General features: G+C 40.9%; 1 protein-coding gene across 3 annotated transcripts in view; it reads right to left on the bottom strand.

Moving 5' to 3' along the window:
- The window catches only part of NALCN (sodium leak channel, non-selective), a 318,920-nt gene extending 304,372 nt beyond the window's left edge, over positions 1-14,548 (bottom strand). For 2 of the 3 annotated variants that reach the window (XM_066380605.1, XM_066380604.1), the window contains exon 1: positions 14,216-14,547. The gene's annotated coding sequence lies outside the window, so the exon portion shown is untranslated. Of the gene's footprint in view, positions 1-14,215 lie in introns of all 3 variants that reach the window. The other variant, XM_066380606.1, reaches the window with a different exon arrangement.
- Positions 14,549-15,637: the final 1,089 nt, after the last annotated feature.

The raw sequence follows: 15,637 nt of genomic DNA, 5'->3' as shown, positions 1-15,637 counted from the left end.
TGGTGTCCAGATACTATTACTGAAGCATGTATCTATGCTGCTTCTTAGATATAGGCCATACCAGTACCATCGTCCCTTAAAAATCAACAAGACAACTTGATATCAGGCTCAATTCCCAGATCCTACTGCCTGGAGCTTTTCAGGACCCACATGCCTGGCCCCACATAGGCAGAAGGACTGCACACATTCTCTTTTCACAGATCATCACTGGTGATTTCTTCGGCCATAACTTATTCCATTGATGTACAAGGCTCCTTTCACTTTATTCTCACTGCTAGAGCCCAAGCTAAGCCATGGGTCCTCAGATCTGGACTGCCATAAATATCAACCTTATAAACATCCTGTCCTTCAGATCAGCAATCAACTTTCCAACACAGTGATACGGTCTCTCCAGAAAACCTCAGTTTATCCTCTTATTCCTCATTCATTCATTCATTTGCACAGAAAACATTTGCATCCACTATGATATCAGGCACTGTGATACGTGCTGGGTATACAGCATGGAACATCATGGAGCTTACAAACTGCCTGCTTTACTTAACCTTTTGTTTTAAGGACACAGTCCCATTGAGTTTACCTGCACTTCCTTTCACAGGTAATACCCCACACTCCACTTGAATTGCCTGAACAGACCATTAACACCATCCTCCACCCTTTCTCAACTACTTCAACCCCATCATTCCAGCTGTGTCCTGCTGTGTCCTCATTGTTTGCTGCCAACCCACATCAGCCCTTCTTGGCCCTTAGCTTAACTCATGAAGAGTTTTTTGTCTCTGTGTGTGATTTATTATAACTGAGAGATTTAATGTTTGGGAGTAAAAGCATAAACAAGAGAAACACACTGCTCCAGTAGACTCCCAGTATCTGTAGTAGACTCACAGTATCTACTTGATTCTAAAAAGCCCCCAAAGAAAACATAAGTCACTGATTTAATTTTAATCCTTAGGAGTCACTACAATTGGGAGCATAACGAACTCAACCACTGTTCTTCTGGTCACTTATGTGCACCGAGTCTGGGGCCTCTATGAGTAAAAGGGCACGGCCAATATGAAAAGCAGTATTGGAGAACCGCAAAAAATTAAACAAAGAACTATCATATGGCCCAGCTACTCCACTTTCAGGCCTTTATCTGAAGAAAATAAAAACTCTTACTGTATCTCAAAGGCTGGAACTCCCTCATTCTCAAGCCCCGGTCACCTTTGTTCCCTGTGAAAGGCACTGAGGACCATGTCCCCTGCTCTCTGTGCCCCTCCATGAGCTCACCTTTTACAGCGTGTACAGCCCAGGATGGACCCCAGTAACCCCTGTTCAGTTGGTGCTCTATAGTTACCTTTCATCTTAACAATCAAAACCTGTTATTCCCCTGATAAAGAACAGCAGGAATATTTAAGTATCCTAGGTAAGCTTATTATTTTGATAGGAAATTGCTTCTGTGTACCTTAGCCTTATCACCATTATGTATTTTATAACCCAATATTTTTTTCCGCTTACAGAAGTGTCTTTTATAAAGCACCATACTAAATTCAAAAAGCATGGCTTCCATTCAATGGCAAGTATTAAAGATAGAATATGATGTGAAACTGAACATTCACTAATCCAACTACCTTATAAGAAGGAAAACAATCCTCAAACACAGAGGGAGGGGGGAGAAAACCAAAATCCCACAAAAAGGTGATGAAATGCTTTGGAAGATTAGGAGGTTCCCATGGAAAAACAGCTCATCAATTGATATTCTCCCCACATTCTGTTGATTGCCATGTAAAAACCAATTGGTCCAACAAAAATATTTACTGAGGGTTTGTTGTGTGCCAGGCCTGTTCTTAGCATGTTGTATATCATGTCATTCAATTCTTACTCAAACTATTTCATAGATGAGGAAACAGGCACAGAGATGAGACAGGATATAAACCAAGAAAAGTGGTTTACAGAACTACTAAATTCAAATTTCATTATATTATAAAGTAGATAGATGATGAAAAGAAAACTTTCTCACTGTATTCTTATAATTCAACCTGGTGACTATAAACTCTCTTGGCACCAATTATTGTTTGTGAAAATAGTACACACATTCCTCATCTCTTAAAATTGAATCCATTTTTACTATATGATTCCTTTTGTAGTTTTTTTCAGCCACACATTTATAAAATTGTGTCTATTTTTCTGGCAAGAAACTATCAAACTTCTCATAAAATCTATTAAATGTTTCAAGCTTTTTAAGTCATTATTCATTAAACCAGCTTTTTTTTCTTAAGGGTGAATCTTACAAATATTCCATTATGCTTTTATCTTTTCTCTGAATTTTGAAAAACATGAGAAAAAGAGCATTTATTTCCAATCTGATAATCTCATATTATGTAGTAAAAAGAATGGTATCTTAATATCTTACTTCCCTAGAGTTAGTTTTAGTCTCATAAAGTCTTTTTTTTAATTAGATGAGAGGTGGGAGGCAGGTAGGCAGAGACAGACTCCCACATGCACCCTGACCAGGATCCACTCAGCAAGCCTCCTACAGGGTGATGCTCTGCCCATCTGGGGCTACTGCTCTGTTGCTCAGCAACCAAGCTACTTCAGCACCTGAGGCCTGAGATGAACTCTATGGAGCCATCCTTAGCACCCAGGCCAATTTGCTTGAACTATTTGAGCTATGGTTGCAGGACGGGAAGAGAGAGAGAGAGAGAGAGAGAGAGAGAGAAGGGGGAGGATTAGAGAAGCAGATGGTCACTTCTTCTGTGTGCCCTGACTAGGAATCAAGCCCAGGACTTCCACACACTGGGCCAACGCTCTACTGCTGAACCAACCAGCCAGGCCCAGTCTCACAAATTCTTGACTGAACATGCTGAAAATGTGAAATAATAGATCTTACTTATCATACATGGGTAAAAGATTGTATGTTTTCTGCAGAGAATGTACTAGAGCGGAAAGAAGGGATTTATTGAGAGAAGTCTTGACATACTCAAAATCTAAAGTTCAGAACAGAGTCAAGGGGGTGATTTTGTTTTGTAGTGTTTGTTCTCCCACCAAGGAAAATCCAGACTAAATGGAAGTTAGCAATGAACATTAGCAAGCAGTAGGTATTTATGCAACAAAAAGAACTATTCTATCTAAATGTTTCCAATAACGTGTTTGGCTATCCAAAGAGATGGTGGGCTCCTTTCTGGACATATGAGAAAGAATGACTACATACTGTGCAGTTTGCATATAGGACTTCTGGACTGTCTGAAAATTGGCAATAGATTACATCCCAGGAGACTTGTGATGATAAATTTATCACACTCTTGAAGCTGCTCCTAATTTTATACAATTTATCAATTCTTAGTGAAGGCAATGGTCCATCAACTACTGTATGTAAATTCCAAAGAGAATCAAGCTGAAACATATATATATATATATATATATATATATATATATATATATATATAGAGAGAGAGAGAGAGAGAGAGAGAGAGAGAGAGAGAGAAATATATATATTTCTTGAAAGATGGTAACAAACATTTACTAAAAGCTGGCTGCAAGGCCTTAATACCCCTTGAAGTTTTTAGTATTATCCCCCTTGTATAGATTATAAATCTGAGGCAAACTTGCCCAGAGTCACATGAGCTGGCAGCAAGTGGAGTGGAGAACCCAGGGAGTCTGTTCGGTTGTGAGAACAGAGATGGGGGAGGGAGGGAGAGAGCAGGCAGAGAATTTGATTCTTACTTTTGAGCCTGGAGAACTTTAGTAAAATTATGTTTTGCAACAATGATAAATTGCATTGCAATTCTTTAAAACAAGTAAAATATAAAAATAAATTTAAGCTTAAACAAATCATATGTAACATTTAAGCTTAAACAAGTCATATCTAATATGATTCACATGATGCATGAGACTAAGAGCTTTGATTGGGTCATCTGATCTACCTTGTTGCCATGGCCCAGGGAGACAAGTGTTCTATTTCTCAGATAAAACTGATGTTTAGAGAAGGTAGGTGCCCTGCCTGGGGTCACTTTCTGACCTTTACCCCCATGATATTCAGCTGTCCACATCTTTTGATCTGATCTTTCCATGACTTTGTAAATAGAACCTTCTTTCCCAGTGATCAGACACAGAAAGTCTCCTAATTCTTGCCTCTTCCACCTCTAACCAGTGAAATTAAATTAGAGCATAGCTGCCCCTAGAACCACAACAGCAGTCCTTCCAAGCCACTCTCAAGCAAGCCTCTCCTCAGTCCCGTTAGCTCATGAGCTTTCAGGGGCTAAGACACATCTTTTCTTCTAATCAGCCTTCAGCTTGGAGGAAAGACAGGCATATGAGTTGCTTTCTGTCTTAACACAGCCCGAATTCCATAGGTGCTGCCAGTGGCAGCAGAGCAGATCACTTTAGCAGCAGAACTAAGACATCACTGAAATTTTGACTCCAGGGCTACCAGCAACCATCTGTCTGGCCTCACTCTGCCCCTCTCTCTCTTCACATGCACTTTCACCTGGGTGTTTCTTCTATGTCTTGGCCCTTACTAAAACAGGAGGCAGTCCTGTAGAAGCAGTGCTACACACATGGTCCATGGCCCTTACTAAAGCAGGGGGCAGCCCTGCAGAAGCAGTGCTACACGCACGGTCCATGGCCCTTACTAAAGCAGGGGGCAGCCCTGCAGAAGCAGTGCTACACACACAGTCCATGGCCCTTACTAAAGCAGGGGGCAGTACTGCAGAACCGGTGCTACACGCACGGTCCATGGCCCTTACTAAAGCAGGAGGCAGCCCCGCAGAAGCAGTGCTACACGCACGGTCCATGGCCCTTACTAAAGCAGGGGGCAGCCCTGCAGAAGCGGTGCTACACGCACGGTCCATGGCCCTTACTAAAGCAGGGGGCAGCCCTGCAGAAGCAGTGCTACACGCACGATCCATGGCCCTTACTAAAGCAGGGGGCAGCCCTGCAGAAGCAGTGCTACACGCACAGTCCATGGCCCTTACTAAAGCAGGGGGCAACCATACAGAAGCAGTGCTACACACACGGTCCATGGCCCTTACTAAAGCAGGGGGCAGCCCCGCAGAAGCAGTGCTACACGCACGGTCCATGGCCCTTACTAAAGCAGGGGGCAGTCTCGCAGAAGCGGTGTTACATGCATGGTCCATGGCCCTTACTAAAGCAGGGGGCAGCCCCGCAGAAGCGGTGTTACACGCACGGTCCATGGCCCTTACTAAAGCAGGAGGCAGCCCCGCAGAAGCAGTGCTACACGCATGGTCCATGGCCCTTACTAAAGCAGGAGGCAGCCCCGCAGAAGCAGTGTTACATGCATGGTCCATGGCCCTTACTAAAGCAGGAGGCAGCCCCGCAGAAGCGGTGTTACACGCACGGTCCATGGCCCTTACTAAAGCAGGGGGCAGCCCCGCAGAAGCAGTACTACACGCACGGTCCATGGCCCTTACTAAAGCAGGGGGCAGTCTCGCAGAAGCAGTGCTACACACATGGTCCATGGCCCTTACTAAAGCAGGGGCAGCCCCGCAGAAGCGGTGCTACACTTATGGTCCATGGCCCTTACTAAAGCAGGGGGCAGCCCTGCAGAAGCACACATGGTCCATGGCCCTTACTAAAGCAGGGGGCAGCCCTGCAGAAGCACACATGGTCCATGGCCCTTACTAAAGCAGGGGGCAGCCCCGCAGAAGCAGTGCTACACACATGGTCCAGTCTCAGCAGATCTTTAAGGACCACCCAAGATGAGCTACTGAACAAAAAATGTCAAACATTTCAAAACCCATCTCCACAGGCTTTTCTTTTTCCTTTTCCTTTTCTCAACACACCGCTTAAAACATAAAACAGTTCTCTATTTTTTATACTAAGTTTACTTACTAAATTTCAAAAGAAGGAGCATATTATTTTCTGGTTCTTCCTACAAATACCTCAAAACAGTGTCATTATTTCACCAAGGATTCTGTTGTTTCATTTTTTTAAACTGTGATACTGAATTTTATTTACTTTTAAAAATCACTGGATTTGGTAAAGGATTTCAGGATAGACCATCATGGCCCAACACCTGTTTGTTGTTGCACCCTGTGTGCCAAGCAAAAGTAGCCAAGCAGGACAGGAAAGGAAGTTGTATTTATGTCACCTCAGTCACTGCCCTATTGATTACAAATTGAGGCAATTAATTGCACATGGAGGCTGAGTAACCTCATCTTAGCCTTTACTCGGAAAATTCAGTCACTACATGTTTAAAAAGGATATCATGGCCTTGAGCTGCTTGGCTTAGTGGCAGAGCATCAGCTTGGTGTGTGGATGTCCCAGGTTCAACTCTCGGTCAGGGCACACAGGAGAAGCTACCATCTGCTTCTCCACACTTCCCCCTCACTCTTGTCTCTATCTCTCTCTTCTCCTCCCATAGCCAAGGCTCCACTGGAGCAAGTTGGCCCAGGCACTGAGGATGGTACCATGGCCTCGCCTCAGATGCTAGAATGGCTCTGGAGCAATGGCCCCAGATGGGCAGAGCATTTCCCCCTAGTGGGCATGCCGGGTGGATCTTGATCAGGTGCATGCACGAGTCTGTCTCTCTGCCTTCTCACTTAAGAAAAATACAAAAAAAAAAAAGGATATTATGAATTCATAACTTTGTGAGTTATTCTGGGTACAGTGTAGGTATAAGAAAATTTTAAAAGAAAAATGTCAGCGTTAAAAACGACCACAGGTTAATCATGTGACTTTGTAAGATGGTCAACTTTTCTAATCTCAGAGTAGCTCCTAAAAGGCTCTTCCAGCCTCCAGGTAGTGGCAGAGCCTTCGATGATTTCCATCATCCAATAGTTAAGTGAAAGACATTTTATTTTGCTAAATGATTACTATTGTTTCAGGATTATAAAAAATCAGAAAAGGAGATTACCTATTTTTATTGTGGTTGCTTAGTCTTGTAATAGATCTACAAACAAAATAGATGTTTCAAACAGGTGACCTCAGCATTCTAGGTTGATGCTTTATCTACTGTTCCAGGTATATGGAAATATGGAAAATAATGTTTTTCAAAACTTCCATACTGGACTTAAATCATATGGAAAATTGAACAGATTTATTTAGTATTAGTATGTACGCATTGTTTAATTTTGTAATATAAATTCACAAAGTTTGGACAAAAAGGTAAATTGTTTAAAATAGTAGTTTCCATGGACCTAGATGTTATTATGCTAAGTGAAATAATTTAGAGAGAGAAATACTATAATACTATAAGATTTCACTTATGTGGAATCTAAAAATAAAATAAACAAAATACAAAACAGATTCACAGAGAACAAACCAATGGTTGGTAGGTGGAAGGGGAGTTAGGGAACTGGGTGATAAAGGGAATAAGAAGTACAAACTGGCAGTTATAAATGGTAACTGAGATGTCAAAGTTCAGTACAGTATTCGAAATCTAATCAGTAATATTGTAATAATTATATATGCTACCAAATGCATACTATAATTATAGTGGGAAATCACTTTATAAGTCACATAAATGTCTAACCACTACACTGTACACTGGAAACTAAAATAATATTGACTATCAACTGTAATTGAAAAATAAAGAATGTGTAGAACAGAGTTTACAATATAAAAAGAAATAGTAGTTTCCAACGGCTGCTTAACATTTGAATCATCCAAGTGTTTTTAAACATTCTCAGCACTACTCATTCTTGAACTCAAACATACTAAGTCAGAACCTTCCAGGGTGGAGTGTGAAAAAAGGTATCTTTAGCCTGACCTGTGGTGGAACAGTAGATAAAGCATCAACCTAGAATGCTGAGGTCACCTGTTTGAAACATCAGGCTTGTCCAGTCAAGGCACATATGGGAGTTGATGATTGCTGCTCCTCCACCCCATTCTCCTCCCCTCTCTCTCTACTCACACACACACACACACACACACACAAAATTATATATATATCCCCAGGTGATTCTTACACACTCACCCAGCAGTGGTTCCAACCAGTGATGAGATCACTGGTCAGATGCTTAGAAGAGTATTTTAACACCTCTAGAATTTCCTGTTCATAATAAGACTGGTTGGGGGAAAAAACTAGACTAATTATAAGCAACACACACAAAAATAGAAATCAGAGGCAAAAATTTTTATTTATAAAATAAATATATTGTTTTTACTTTTCCTCAGAGAACTTCAGAATTTTCTAAAACAAATCATATGAAATATATTTTATATATTTATTATATTTTTTCCTGGGTTTTCTACTATAATTTTCTGGTCTAGAATATATATATTTGAAATAACTATTCATTTCTTGAAAGAAGGAAAGCAAAAATAAATTACCTAGTTCAACCAAGTTGGTTTTAAAACACTTTAATTTTTTATTTAATAAGAAGTTAAAAGTTGTTTTTAGGCTCTCCAGGGTTTAAGTCTTTTTATTCCATAAAATATTGACATATATTCAATTGAGGGGTATGAAAAGAATAATTTAAGGGGAGGTGTTTCCAAATCCAGCAAGCTCTAAATCTGAAATTTTAAATCCCTTTTTTACAATATTTATCATAATCTCTGTGCTTTAGCTCTTGGGAGTAATAGTTAAGCAAGTGTCCAGGCTTAAAAAATTCCTATTTGTTTTAAATTATCTATCATTTATTTTAACCTCAGGCAAATTTTGTAATATATTCAATAGTATTTTCAGTCATCACTGACTTGTTGTATCTCATCTGATACAAATGTGTATCTTGTCTAATACAGGCTCCCATAATTTATAGTTTTCAGCAATAAGAAGTACTTTTTTAAAACTTTCCTCTGTTCCAAGAGTAATATATAAAATTTCTTATGAATTTCATTAAAATAATAAAGGGGAATAGATTGTTTTAAATAATGAAGCAAAAGATCTACAGCTAAGTAAATGATAAAGTAGTAACTAATTGTTTTATCTAGGCATAACAAAGTAAGAACTAAAATACCCACAATCACCCAAGCTTGAAGACTTGGATTTATTCTTTACCCATCCTTCCAGCTCAATCCTTGATATGGTGACTAAGGTCTGACAGCACTTGTTCTATTGGTAAATCTCTGTTGTCCACCTCTCTACTTCCATTACTGTAGTCGTGATTCCAGTCACTCTACCTAAGAATTTTATCCCCAATTTCTCCAACACCTCCCTTTGCTGACTCTCATTCTTATTTTTCTTCTATTCTTGACTTCATTCTATTTTTTTTTTTTGACAGAGATAGAGAGAGGGACAGATAGGGACAGACAGACAGGAAGGGAAAGAGATGAGAAGCATCAATTCTTTGTTGCGGCATCTTAGTTGTTCATTGATTGTTTTCTCATATGTGCCTTGATAGGAGGGAGGGGGACTACAGCAAAGCAAGTGACCCCTTGCTCAAGCCAGCGACCTTGGGCTCAAGCCAGTGACCTTGGGCTCAAGCCAGCGACCATTGCATCATGTCTATAATCCCACACTCAAGCCAGTGACCCCATGCTAAAGGGACCTCTGGGTTTTGAACCTGGGTCCTCCACATCCCAGTCCAATGCTCTATCCACTGCACCACCACCTGGTCAGGCTTATTCTATTTCTTGGCACGTTAATACATCCTATAGATAACTATAGATTAACATGCCTTAAAGTTTATAACACTGTGGCTCATACTTTCTTCTACCAGATCTTAAGCTTTCCTAAATTTAATGAATCTATTCATGTTTTTACACATTATTTTCTTTCTTTACCTCTTTAGTTCTATTTTGTTGTTTACTTCCTAAACTGAAATGCTGCTTTTTTATTAATTCCTTCTTAGGTCATAGAACCCTCTGAGGAAATGCTACACCTATGAGCCATGTCTTTCAATAAATACACATAAGAATACTCTCAGCTATACATATTATAATGCTATGATAATTAGTATACATTGGAGGCTTATAACAATTTTCTTAAAGATAGTAACTTCTATTATTTTAATTTTTCTCATTTAATTACTTTTTGAACTATTGTTCTGATACTTGCATACTTCTAACTCACCTTTTTTTTGGTAGCATTTGCTTACTATGTATTTTTTCATCTTTTTTTATTTTCCTATTTTGATCAATATTAGTATCATCAAAGAATTGTCTTCTGTATATTTTAGAATTGTATATCTTCAGAATATTATTTTACTGCTTGCTGATATTTTATTTAAGAGAGGGTATATCAAGCCAGTATAAATTTTCCCTTTAGAAAATAGACAATTTTTTTTTATTTGCTCAAAATACTGCTGGGATATTTTCCTTTATATCTTTTCTTTCAAATCCAAAGCATTCACCAGGTTATACCTAGATGTTGGTTAGTTTTTATTAATTTTTCCTGCTCTTTAATAACTCATCTTCACCTGCATATTTGTTTTTTGTTTATTTGTTTGTTTGTTTTTGCAGGAACAGAGAGAGAGAGTCAGAGAGAGAGAGAGAGAGATAGGGACAGACAGACAGGAATGGAGAGAGATGAGAAGCATCAATCATCAGTTTTTCGTTGCGACACCTTAGTTGTTCATTGATTGCTTTCTCATATGTGCCTTGACCGTGGGCCTTCAGCAGACCGAGTAACCCTTTGCTCAAGCCAGCGACCTTGGGTCCAACCTGGTGAGCTCTGCTTAAACCAGATGAGCCTGCGTTCAAGCTGGTGACCTTGGGGTCTTGAACCTGGGTCCTCCGCATCCCAGTCTGAAGCTCTATCCATTGCGCCACCGCCTGGTCAGGCTTCACCTGCATATTTGGATTTTTTTTTTTCATCTAAAATAAATTACTGTATTTCACTTAGGACATGGCTTGTATTTCATCTGCTCTGATCTCCCTGTCATGTGTCTCTGTTGGCTATCTCCCACACACATTATCCTTGCTCCAAACAAAGCCCTCTTTTCATCTCTTTCCTTTGCATAATTGGAGATAAGTCTTACTCTTGATCTCCACATAAGAGATTCCCTTGGCTGCAGTGTTCTGATCTTTCATTTTCCAATTCTCCTGGGCTCCCTCTACAGAACCCTGTTCCTGCCCCATCTCTGGACTTGTGGAGTCAGTCCCTGTCATCTGATCATATTCCATTTGGTGTGGCTCCGCCTGCCTTGGGTTCTTACAGAGAAATTGCTTCAGAAGTCAAGTAATTCTGTCTTAGCTGCAGAATGCTCCCAATTTAAGCCTTCGCCACTTTAAAGTAAGTGGGTCTGCCAGGAACTATGTTCCTTATTTTTTGCACACTCTCTTAGAGACTTGTGACCTGAACCTTAGTTTTGCCCCTTTAGTTCCATTAGTCCAGTTCCACCTGAACAGTATCTATGAGAAATACCTTGGAGTCTATAGCCTAAGAGGTAACAGGATTCTTTTCCCTGTACCTGTGGGGTGCAAGTTTCTCACTGTATAAATTGCTTTGATCATCTATTTGAAGTGTGAGTAGAAAAGCAAAAAGCATAATTATACCCTGGGGCTCAAAAACCCTTTTTACTGAAAGAACTTGCATTTCCTTTTTTTTTTCTTTCAGCTTACCACTTTTATAGCACTCCTACTTAGGTTTTACTCTAAGAGGTGTATTTTATCATCTGGTTTTCAGATGAATTTGTTAAAGGTCAAGTCTTTATATAGTGCAAAGGTCATACGTCTAAGCTATTATTTTATCTTTTTTTTGTTCCTGAAAAAGAAGGAAAGTGATCCACAAATACTCAAAAGAAAGCCGATCTATCTCAGAAAGCATATATAGCATCTTATTCATAATGATAATCCTTAGGAAAGCAACTTGCAGATATGTATAGATCCATAATACATAATGCATATGGTATATACATAACATATATCCATACTAATTTAAATAATCAATTTTCCAGAAATATTAGTTTTTTTAATTTATCATGAAAAAATATTCACTAGAATTAAAAACCCTTAACTATAGCTATTAAGACATTATTTATAATGATGAAAAACAGAAACAACTATCCAATGATAGAAGTATGGCTACTTAAGTGAGGCTATTATAGTCTTCTTACAGAGCCACTTACAACTTTCTAAGTAATAACACTGTATAAAAAATGAAAAAATGCTTATAACAAATATTAAGAAACATACAATACCATCACTACAACTACACAAAATACATAGTATTACAAAGGCTACAGCAAATGCACAAATATAACACTCATTTGATTAAGTTGTTAGGAGACGGATGTTTATTCTCTTCTTGCTACCATCTCTTGTCACTTTTATCATGTCCAGTTACTTTAAAATTCAAAAGATAAATTAAATATTAAATGTGTGCACATTTAAGAGTTTTGAGGTGAAAAGCTTTGTGTATAAGTCCTTAAGACAGGTAAGACTCATATAACATGACAGTCAAACTCGAAAATGTTGATTCCATTTTTGAGGGGCAATTCATAATTTCTTTAGATTGAATGTCATCATTTCCTAATCAAAACTAAAAAATAGGATATCTCATTGTCTATCTACTTAATTACAGATTTGTCTTTCCTGACAGATTCTTAGGGTGGGGGTTTATCTCTTTCCCCATTGAATCCCCAGCTCCTGGTGCCTAGCTTGCTTGCAATACAGTGCTGTGGGTAGATGTGATTTTTTTTCTTCACAAACTCTAAATCTACATGTGACTCTTCTCTTGGGATAAATTTACACAGCCATTAAGACGCTGAAATTATCTCAGCATCAAGGGTAAACGATAAAACAAATACCTACACGTATGCCCACGTATACACATACAAACTCATAATATGTGAAGAAACGAGAAGCAAATGGAAAACATTTCAAAGAAATTCCATACCCAAAGAAGAAAATGCTCCTCAACCCTTCAGTGCTCTAAACTGCAAGCAAATGATATTATTTTGATTAAGTCTTTTTCTTTAAAAACATTTTCCTCTTTCAAACCATATCCAATGTCATAAGTATATTACCACCATCCCCCAAGGCATAACTTACCTTCAGCTTCTATAGAGCTTCTAGACTAGTCCCTATCAGTGTCAGCACATCTATTCTGCAAGATGTCAAGTCTTCCACTACCATAGAAGAGGGTCCCATGAGGACATTCATTCGAAAATTTTTCTCCCAGGCCTGATTTTTCCTTCACTCTGCTTGGTTTTAGCAGTGTTGGGCTCAAAATACACAACAGAAAAACAAAAAAATCCAACACAGAAAGGTCCATAGAATGAAAGCCAACCAGTGAGGAAATGACTTTGCTGTTGTAGAGATTTGAGAAGCCATAATTTTTATTTAAAATTGATGAAATTTAATCTCTGAATGTAAAAAGCCACTCCTGTTGTATGTCTGCCTCAAGGGTAATGGCCATAATCTACTCTCTCCTCCCCTTCTACTTAATTTCAAATCAAATCGCAGTTGTAGCTATGAAAATATGAATCGCAAATTAAAAAAAAATAGCCACCTGTTAATTTTCTATCCCTATTAAAGGTCTCCTCCAATCTTGGCCTTCTTATACACAACAATCACTGGTACCTACCTCCCATTTCACCACCAAGGAAATCCGGGCCTACTGGTGATCACACAAACACAAGATTAAGACTATGACCCAGAGGTCCAAACGTGTATGTATATAAATGCAGATCCTTAATAATATATTCCCTGAAAAATTATACCTAAAACTGGAAGTTATCCTATGCTATATCAAGAATTTATCAGGATCTCAGTTCAGGGTTTTCAACCATTCTGAAAGAGGAAAATTCGAGTCAGAGGGATAACCCCCAGTTGCTCAAGGTTCTGGGCCCGCCTTGAGATTTGAGCCTGGAGATCTACACGAGTGTCGTAAGGGCCCAATGATAAGTGACGGCTTTGCTTGCTGTGCGGCCACCCTTAGATATAGCTGCTCAGCCAGGACAATTAGAAAAAGACTGATATGAAGCCTAGAGCAATACGCAGAAGCTTGGAGATGGGGTGGGGCAGACCCCCGACCCTTTCTGAAACCTGCTGGAGCAGGTCGGCCCCCACACGGCGCGTTCGTCTTCAGGTGCGGAGGAACCCACGAATCCACCTCAACCCCAGCCACCTGCCCGCTAACACCCCGAGGGGCAGGCCGAGGTCGGGCGGCCCTGGGCTTCCAGCGCCCACCCGCGCGCCGCCGAGGCCGAGGAAGGCGCATCCTGTTGCGGGGGCAGGGAGGCGCTTCTCGGCCGCCCGCGCCCCTTCCCCGCCGAGGGTAGGGATGCCCATACCGCCCCCGGTGCCGGGCCCTCCCCATCCCCGTCCCCCGCCCGCCTGGGCCCAGCCGGGAGAGGGTGACCGACGCGCGCCCGGGCTTTGGGAGGCCGTGACCAACCTGTAACCCTAGTGCTCAGAGCGGTCATGGTGCCGCGGGTGCGGCAGTGGCGGCGCGGCAGCAGGCAGGGCGCGGCGCCCACCGCTCGGAGACGCGGCCCCTCGCCTCCCGCGGCTCCGTCGGCGCGCGCCACCCCGCCGGTGCCGGGCTCGGCGCTGGGCGTGCTGCCGCGCGCCGCTGCCGCCCGGGTGGCGGCGGGGCCTGCGAGCGACCGAGGTCGGAGGCTAGGGCTTTTCCTTTTATTTATTTATTTTCTTTTTTCTTTTTCTGTTTTCTCTCTCTCTCTCTCTCTCTTTTTTTCTCTTTTTTCTTTTTTTTTAAAATCAGAGTTGACTTTGCCGCAGGGGCTGCCTTGGGATGCAAGGAGAAACCCGCGGAGGAGGCTGCGCAGCAGTTGGTGGGGAGGAGGGTCTGTGCTAGCAGGTTTCTCCTCTCTGGCTGCCGCTGGCAGTCTCACAGCAACAGCTGGGCTCTCCGGTGCCAGCTCCTCTCGTGGGCTCTGTCGTGCTCACGGAGCACGGCCGTGTGCACTCAGATGGACACATTCGGGGCACACGCAAGGCAAATGCATAGAGATGGAGCAAGGCCTGGGTGCGTGCGTTTTGCGCGTGTGTGGAGTCTTGTCTTACTGGGCACAGCATCAGAGGATGCCGACTGTTTCACCCTTGATATGAAATTGGTACATAAGGAGTGCATTAGTGACACACCATGTTAACATTTTCCCTTAATATTAAAATATTTTGTTATGTGCATTTCCATTCAAAACTTGATGTTAACCTCCATGCATTCACTGTAAATGTAGCCAAACAGGAAGCTGTATCGGATGTTTCCTGGCTCCTAGCAGGACAGATTTAGGGAAATCTTGGAATCTTGAGCACCCACCATGCCCAGGCCCAGGGGACATTTTCCTCTTATTTGCACCACCTGGAAAGTTTACTCTGGGGTTGACGTCTTCCCTTGCAGACAGATTAAACCAATCAAGAAACCATTGACAGTGATTTAGACAGCATACACACACAGGCACATTAATAGAGTGGGAGAGAAAAAACTGAATGAAGTTCCTTTCGAAAGAAAAAACTGAACTCCTGAAGAAAGAATAGTTCGCTATCACAAAATGACATAGCCCCAGATATGGAAGTCAAGTCCCACACACAAGTTTAAGATATGATTTCTGTTTATGTATATTTAATTAAGTTACCATTTTAACAAATCCTTTTGGCAATCTATCCACTTCAGGCCTGTATTAGAGCTATTTTATCACCCGATTAAGAGTTTTTATAATTTAAATTTTTAAAAATATTTTTTATTAATTTTTAAAATTTATTTTATTAATATGGATTCAAACGTCCCACTAAATATAACACCCTCAACTTCACACAACGTGCCCCCCATTATACCCCCTTTGTCTTCCCATCCCCTCAC

The sequence above is a fragment of the Saccopteryx leptura genome, chromosome 4 (assembly GCF_036850995.1).
Source record: "Saccopteryx leptura isolate mSacLep1 chromosome 4, mSacLep1_pri_phased_curated, whole genome shotgun sequence".
NCBI lineage: Eukaryota > Metazoa > Chordata > Mammalia > Chiroptera > Emballonuridae > Saccopteryx > Saccopteryx leptura.
This window is presented reverse-complemented; position numbering and strand designations above follow the sequence as displayed.